Genomic DNA, 7862 nt, shown 5'->3' with positions numbered 1-7862 from the left:
TTAAAAATTACATTAATTTTTTATTTCAATAAACTTGTGTAGATCAGTGACGCACGCAACATGATTCCCAACGCTGAAATTAATTTGCAGTTAAATGTTTACTGTACTTGTGATCCCCATAATAAAGCCGGCTCTTATTTTCAAGGAATTGGATATGTGTGTGCAGTACTTCAATTGGGTCACAGGATGTCGCTACACATTCAGTACAAATTTCTAGAAGTGCAGTTACACAATAAAACTTTTTGAATGTTTCTCCCCTGCTCGTCCCTTTAGTCTGGCATAAATCTCCCTATTGTTGGTGTGTGTAGGTGTAGACAGTGAGTGTCATTAAGCTGTATAACCATTCAGCCTTCTTCCACATCCAAGCTTGCCTTTCCGTGAGGAGTTCCATGACAGTGACTAGAGGCCGGGGTAATTATTCTGTTTTACACTTCCCCCTTCCTAGCCCAGGGATTCGGAGGTAAGTTTCAATGCACCCACTTGGCCTGCCTGCCTGAGATCAGCTAGCTCAGCACGGACCACAAATGGAACTGAACTGATTTACTAAGAATTACAGAGATTCTGCATGTCGCTCAACCCAAACTAGACCATGTACCTCCTCCCTCCCGCCCTGGCTTGAGGCTGTCAGGCTCTGCCACTGTTAAGTGCTCCAAGATGCTACCCTGTGTGAAGGGCGCTATATAAATACAAGTTGTTATAGTTCCACAGCTTGCAGTTGCCCTCGAGTATGTCACCGAGTGGCCATTGTAAATGCGTGAACACAAAGAGCGAGTGTCTACCATTGAGGGTCATCACAGCTGATCTTCACCCTGTCCTCTCCAACATCCATACACCAGGCACTTTTCAGTAGCATTCAACGGAGATGGCTCAGAATGCTTTTGGCACAGGCCAGAAGGTTGAACCTGGTTAGCTCAGTTTCACACTGGGCTGCAACTATATTGAGTGAAGCAGGTGGTGCGGAAGGAGAGTCGTTCTTATTAAAAAAAATCATTACCCTTTCTCTTTAATCGCAAATCCTTTGCAGAGAATTTGGCACAAGAACTTGCATTCCCGGAGTATTTGCGCAAGTGTATACATGTTTGGGAATTATTGTTCTTTTGTAGTCCGATTGCTGCAACGCCCTTGCTGCAATACTAAGTCCGATGTTTTTAAAGAGCGGATCAACCCTGCACAAAAAGAGGGCAACACAATAGCACTGAGCCTTAGTGGATTTACTGCCAATGCCAGAGGAGAAATGACCGTAGATACAAAGCTAAAGTAAAGATAAGAAAGGTTGAGATGGAGAGAGGATCATCTACCACAGGGATTTCATCATCACCTTTTTTCCCACAATGAACGAACCTTCTTTCCTACACAGATCTGGGTTCGATTCCCGGCAGGGCGAAACCTTGGGCAAGTTTCCTTACTCCACACGCCTGATAATAATCCCTCCAAAACCAAAAACAATAATAAATTTTCAATCTACGACTGTTTGTGGGACACCGCTGTGCGCAATTGGCTGCCGCGTTCGCCCACAAATATACAGTCAATGCACTTTACAGTATATTCTGTGAAGCGCTTTGAGACGTCTAGAAGACGTGAAAAGCACTATATCAAATTATTATTAGTCAATTCATTTTAATATCCTGTAAAGTGTGAAAAGCGCTATATCAAATGCAAGGATTATTATTATAGTATTACATCAGCAGTATTTGTACTGAGCTTTGCACGATACAATACCCGCGACATGTTTATACAGTGTGCAACAAGTGGCAGATATCTCCGGAGTTATTTATAGCACGTGAATAGTGTTAACCCAGTTAAAGTGGCACCAAAACTCTTGTAGATAATCAGCATCCTTATTGCAGCCGTAAACATTCCAGGCATGTCATAACCCATCAGAGAGGCATATTCTCCTTTCACAAGCTCGCCTAGACTGAAAGCATCACAGACTGCATTTTATTCTCTCCCTTTTAAACCTTTTATCTGGGTGGTGGTTGGGATGATAGATCGGATGAGATCCCTTGGGCTAAGGAGGGAATTATCACTCAGGATCCTTGTTCTTGATGGTGCACGTTTGAATATTGGGTAAGTTCAGGTTTTGTTAAGATGGTCCCACCCCACAGTCAAGCAGCCTGCAAAACTCCATCGCACGCAAGTGGAACGAATGCCTGAGGTACCACAAACCAACCCACGTTGAGTGAGTGTCGTCAGGATAGCAGAAAAGCAAATATTTTGGAGAAAAATAAAATGTGTGGCAGTGGAATAATAATAATAATCCTTGCATCTGATGCAGCGTCTTATCACGTCTTTGAGAGGTCTCAAAAGAGCTTCACAGGATATACTGTAAAGTGAATTGACTGTATATTTTGTGGGCGAATAAATAGAATAAACAGCAACTTCCTATGGAAGGCAGTTGACAAAGTGAATTCAGTTTCAAAGCAGTTTTAAATTGGACTTTTGGGGGAAAAAACAAATCGTGAAAGATTTATATAAATATTTAACAAGCTCTGAGAGAATAAAGAAAGAACATCATACTGCAACAAGTGTAAATGATTACTTCACACTGCAAGAAATCAACTTTGAGTTCAATGTATTCCTGGGGGGAATGCTGTCAAGGATTCTTCATTTGTTGTGGCGGTCAAGGAATAGCCATTAGCTTCACTTACATCTCAGAAATGCAGTGTACCAGTAAGTGCACAACCGACCCCTTAGAGACCCACTTAACATGTCATCATCCTTACTGTAATAGTTTGAAGGGTTGAGCAGACCCATTTAAATGTAAATCAAGAACCTTCTTGCTTCAAGTCAGTCGACTGAGATAATCAAGATGTCTGATATCCATCTTTTAAATAACCATTAACAGTAAATGTTCAGCTTGATAATGTGCAGGCTGAGGTACGTGGGATTGCCTTTCCTGTGCTAATTGCCTGGAGAAAAAACTATTAGACTTGAAAATCTGGTTTAAAAACCAAGATCAATCTGATACAGAACCCCTCAGTTTGATTAATATCCGTCGAAGTATAAAGAAGGATTAATTCCAAGAGGAGGATTGTGCTTGGAACTCTTCAGAAGAGCTGCCTGTCAGTGCGTACTACTTGTTCTATTTGAGGACAAGAGTTTCATACAGTGTTAGCATTTTAATACAGTGTTTTAAAAAGGAACCTCTATCCGAAGTCTCCAATTGTTCATAAGGGGAAAGAAACATGGGGCCATTTAAACAGGTAAATAACCTGATAATTATATTCACTTTGATACTGTAATGCACTGGTGCCTGAAGCATTATTAGTTTTTATATTGTATTGTAAATAAAGTTAATATATTTGTTGAGCGTAAACCCCTTAGACTGTCAATATCAGATTGTTACTGTGGCACCTAATTGTGTAAAATCCAGTATGCAATACAATCAATATTAACTCTCAGCAGTCTGCTCTACATTGCAGTAATGTTATATGTTTGAATTATTTTAAGGAATCATGTTTACGAGGGACTGTCCTTTCACCTCTCAAATATGCTTACATAACAAGTCACAACACATAAAAATGACTCATAGCGTGAAGTATCTTGAAACATTTTGACATGAGAAGCACTATATCGAATGCAGAGATTAACTTTTCACTCCTGCCCGCACTCTGCCAACATCCCAATTCTTCTTGTTCTGAAACCAATGAATTTGGTCACTCAATCCACGACTGTTTGTGGGACACTGCTGTGCGCAATCGGCTGCCGCGTTTCACTCACAAAATACACAGTCAATTCTGTGAAGCTCTTTGAGACGCCTCGAAGACGTGATAAAGCGTTATATCCAAAGCAAGGGTTAGTAAGGACCTTTAAGGCCATCCATGGCCTTGCCCCCTCCTACTTCTCTGACCTGCTGACTCCCTACCAACCTGCCCGCTCCCTCCGTTCATCAGGCACCAGCCTGCTCCATGTCGCCTGCCCAACCCGTCCTACCATCGGTGGCCGGGCTTTCAGCCTCTCTGCCCCCACACTCTGGAACTCCGTCCCAAAGTCCCTTGGACTCGCTTCCTCCCTCGCATCCTTCAAGGCCAGTCTCAAGAACCTTCTCTTCAACCGTGCCTTTGGTCTCCCTCCCATCTCTCTGCCTTCCCTCACCCCTACACCACCCCTCCCCCATGCTCGGGCCCCGACACCTCACTGTTCAGCGCTTTGGGACATCCTCTCGACATGAAAGACACTCTATAAATGTGATTTCGTTGTTGTATTATTATATATTGTGCAAAACTATAATCAAATTCTCCCTTTTACTGCCTCGGTGGAGTTAGGGCTGCCTCCTGCACACATCAAGCTGTTTGCTTTTGAGTGTGAAGTGTCCTCTATGTTTAACATTGTTCAATTCACAAGCTTTTGAACTTGTTGGGAGTTCATGGGAATCGCCCTTTATTATTATTAATAAATCTATTTAATACTAATGAATGTATTAGAACATAAGAAATGCTAGATGAAAAAAAAACAAGGTCCATCTAGTTCGCCTTCCACCTTCCTGTACTATATCCCATAATGTTATTTCCTAAAAGAAAAATAAGATGAATTTATTTTTTATCATATTATTAATGACAAATAATAATAATCCTTGCATTTGGTAAAGCCCTTCATGTCACGAGGAACAGTGTGCAAATCAGAGAGTTGAAACCGATAAACACAGCTACAAAGTCAGTGTATTTGGCCGTCATATAAGTACTTATCAGCGCAGTAAAACAGGAAATCCTTCGGTGGAGAAAAGAGCTGAAGAAACAGGACATTGGCGCAGTTTTACTTCGTCTTTACAGAAGCTTGGAGGATCTCCTGGTGTGGCAATCATTGCCTGATTTGAATCTACGTCTAAAGTTGACTTTTTTCCCCCCCTGACTACATGGGTTTAATTGCTGTGGAATTCCTACCTGCGGAATTCACTCCACCGGGTCTGGCCTCCTCCTTGTCCCCCGAATCCTCCGCTCCACCATCAGCGGCCGTGTCTTCAGCCACTAACCCCCGAGGCTCTGGAACTCCCTTCCTCTCTCCCTTCGCCTCACTCCCTCTTTTCCTATTTTCAGGTCTCTGCTGAAGATCTTTCTTTGGGCAGCGCCTTTGGTCGCCTTCCCCCCCCCCCCCCCGCCCCTTCACCCCCTGGCTCGGCCCCGGGATCCGTTACTGTGAAGCGCTCTGAGACGCCGTCCGGCGTGGAGGGCGCTATGTAAATCCAAGTTGTTGCTGTTGTTTTTGTTGCCTCTTGATAATCTGCTGAGCTATGGCTAACTCAGGATACAACGTAAATCGGGTTATAGATGTTTCTTGAGGGAACTGATGTTAGAATGCACAAATATTGTGGAAGATTGCTTGATTGACTTTAGTATTTTTGATTGTGCTTACGGTCACCTCCCTCCCTCCCTCCCTCCCTCTCCCCCTGGCTCGGGTCAGACGTTGCCACTGTTAAGCGCTCTAGGACGCCAAACGCAAGTTGTTGTTGTTGTATTCAGGCTGTCTCTGAGCAGCCTTTTTCCCCAGGAGTTAGAGAGGGTGGGATAAAGTCTAGGTGTTGTGAAGACTGAAAGGCAGTCAGCTCAATGACATAAATGCTTTCTTCTCATTCCTATATTCTAAACTCCCCGTAAGGCAAACGTGAGTAAGACCGAACATTGCTCTATTTAAAAATCGGACAGTAAAACGGGAATAAGTTTGCAAAAAAAAAAGGACTTGCAAACTTTTGAATAGTTTCTTTAAAAGCGCCCGACCCAATAAGCACACTTGATTTTTTTTTTGTCATTTCATTTTCAAACCCATTTAGATGTCGCCAATACCCCTTTAAGAGGAAATGACTGGATCAGAAGCAGCTCAGACTGAAGTGGAGTAACTTGCATTCAGCCTTAAAGTGCACATCTTGGCGGAGAGACAAAAGGAAGCTTGTTGTGATTGTGTGATTAAGGAAACTCTATCAAGCGTGTAATTGGAACAGAAAAGATCAACCCAGAAATATTTTACAACCAGGATTTTTTTCATGAATGGCAATGGTTGAAATCCTCGCGACTGTGTGATGATTTCAGACGCTGCTTCTCAACACGTTGAGAGTCCTGCGAAAAAATATCCCCAATGCCCTGTGTGAGTCACTGTTTTGCTGGCTATCGGGCACTGTAAAAGTAACACGGCAAAAAAAAACAAAGGACCCGGAAACCCATTGGAAAGTGGATACAGGAGAAGCGAATAGAGTGATAAAGATATGGGAGAGCGGGGAGGCTCAGGTTGAGCATAAATCCCGACCCAGACTAGTTGGGTCAAATAAATAGCGATAATAATAAATATTTTTTGCCTTTGGTATAGCGCCTTTCACTTCGGGAGGACAACAGAAAGAGCTTCACAGAATTTTAGTGTAAAGCCCTGTAGTGTATTGGTTAGAGCACTCACTTCGCAAGCGAGGTGACCCAGGTTTGATTCCTGGACAGGGTGAAATCTTAGGCAAGTTTCCTTACTCCACACGCCTCTGTTTACCTAGCAGTAAGTAAGTTGGTCGATTGGCGGATGGCCTTCTGGAGCAATAATCCCTTTTTAAAAAAAAGTTTGGCTACTCAATCCACGACTGTTTGTTGGACGCTGCTGTGCACGATTGGCTGCCACATTTCGCCCCAAAAATATACAATCAATTCACTTTACAGCATATTCTGTGAAGCGCTTTGAGACGTCTGGAAGGCGTGATAAGGTGCTCTGTCAAACGTAAGGCATGTTATTATAAAGTGTAGTGGCTGTGTATTTTGCAAGTGAAAATGGTCTATTTTCATAATTTACAGATGATATAATTCTACGAATAAGAAATAAAGGAGGAAAAAGTCGTACGAGGAAGAACATAAAAACTTTTATAACAAGAACTTCTTGTCCAGATGGTCTGCATCTGATTCGTTCAAACTCACTTTTGCATTTGATGTAGCACCTTATCACTTCAAAACGTCTCAAATGGTACAAAGGCAAACACACAGCAACTAATCTGTCCTTGCAACCTCCTGTAGGCATTAACAAGATCAATTAATTAACGAGATATTTGGGAGTGAATTTGTTATAAATATGTGTCAGCAGAGACGGTCCCTATTTCCTCTCGCAGTGCAGCTCACGTTGCTGCTGCTGTTTATGTACAGTCGTCTTTATTATCAGCAATTTATTGCTTCAAGTGACACAAGCTGCTGATAGCGCAGGCTATAAAGTAAACCAGAAACTTGTGTTTATGGGCCGAGCTGATGTTGGACTGAAGGGCAAGCGCTTGGCAAAGCGAAAATATTTTGGTTTTTGAAGACAATCCCACAGTACAAGGTACAACATGATCACTCAATCCACCACTTATTGTGAGACGCTGATGTGAGCAATTGGCTGCCGTGTTTAGCCCACAAAATACACAGTCAATCCACTTTGCAATATATTCTGCGAAGTGCTTTGAGACGTCTCAACAATGTGATAAGGCGCAGGCAAGGAATATTATTATTACACTAGCAATCTCTTTTAAGATAGGCATTCATGATATGGTTGAACAAGGTGTTTATTGTACTGAATAGGCACAGGTTCAAGTGATGGCCGGTATGGAAATGGCCATAATGGGGAACTCTTCTGAGGTTGAGGTTGAGTGACCTTGTGCCAGTGTAGAGGGGCCTATACTCTCTAACTAACGTGACCTGTCAAATGTTTGATGGGACAGTGTAGTGGGAGTTTTGCTCTGTATCTGATCCACGCTGTAAGCCTGTAACCAACAGTTTAAATGGCCAGATGCTATTCTGATTCCTGAGTCTGGTAATAATAATAATAATCCTTGCATTTGATACAGCGCCTTTTCACATCTTCGAGATATCTCAAAGCGCTTCACAGAATATACTGTGCATCTTGTTGGCCAAACTTGGCAGCCAATTGCA

This window comes from Callorhinchus milii, unplaced genomic scaffold (assembly GCF_018977255.1).
Source record: "Callorhinchus milii isolate IMCB2004 unplaced genomic scaffold, IMCB_Cmil_1.0 Scaffold12, whole genome shotgun sequence".
NCBI classification, from domain to species: Eukaryota; Metazoa; Chordata; class Chondrichthyes; order Chimaeriformes; family Callorhinchidae; genus Callorhinchus; species Callorhinchus milii.
The sequence above is the reverse complement of the archived record's forward strand: the minus strand, read 5'-3'. Positions refer to the sequence as shown.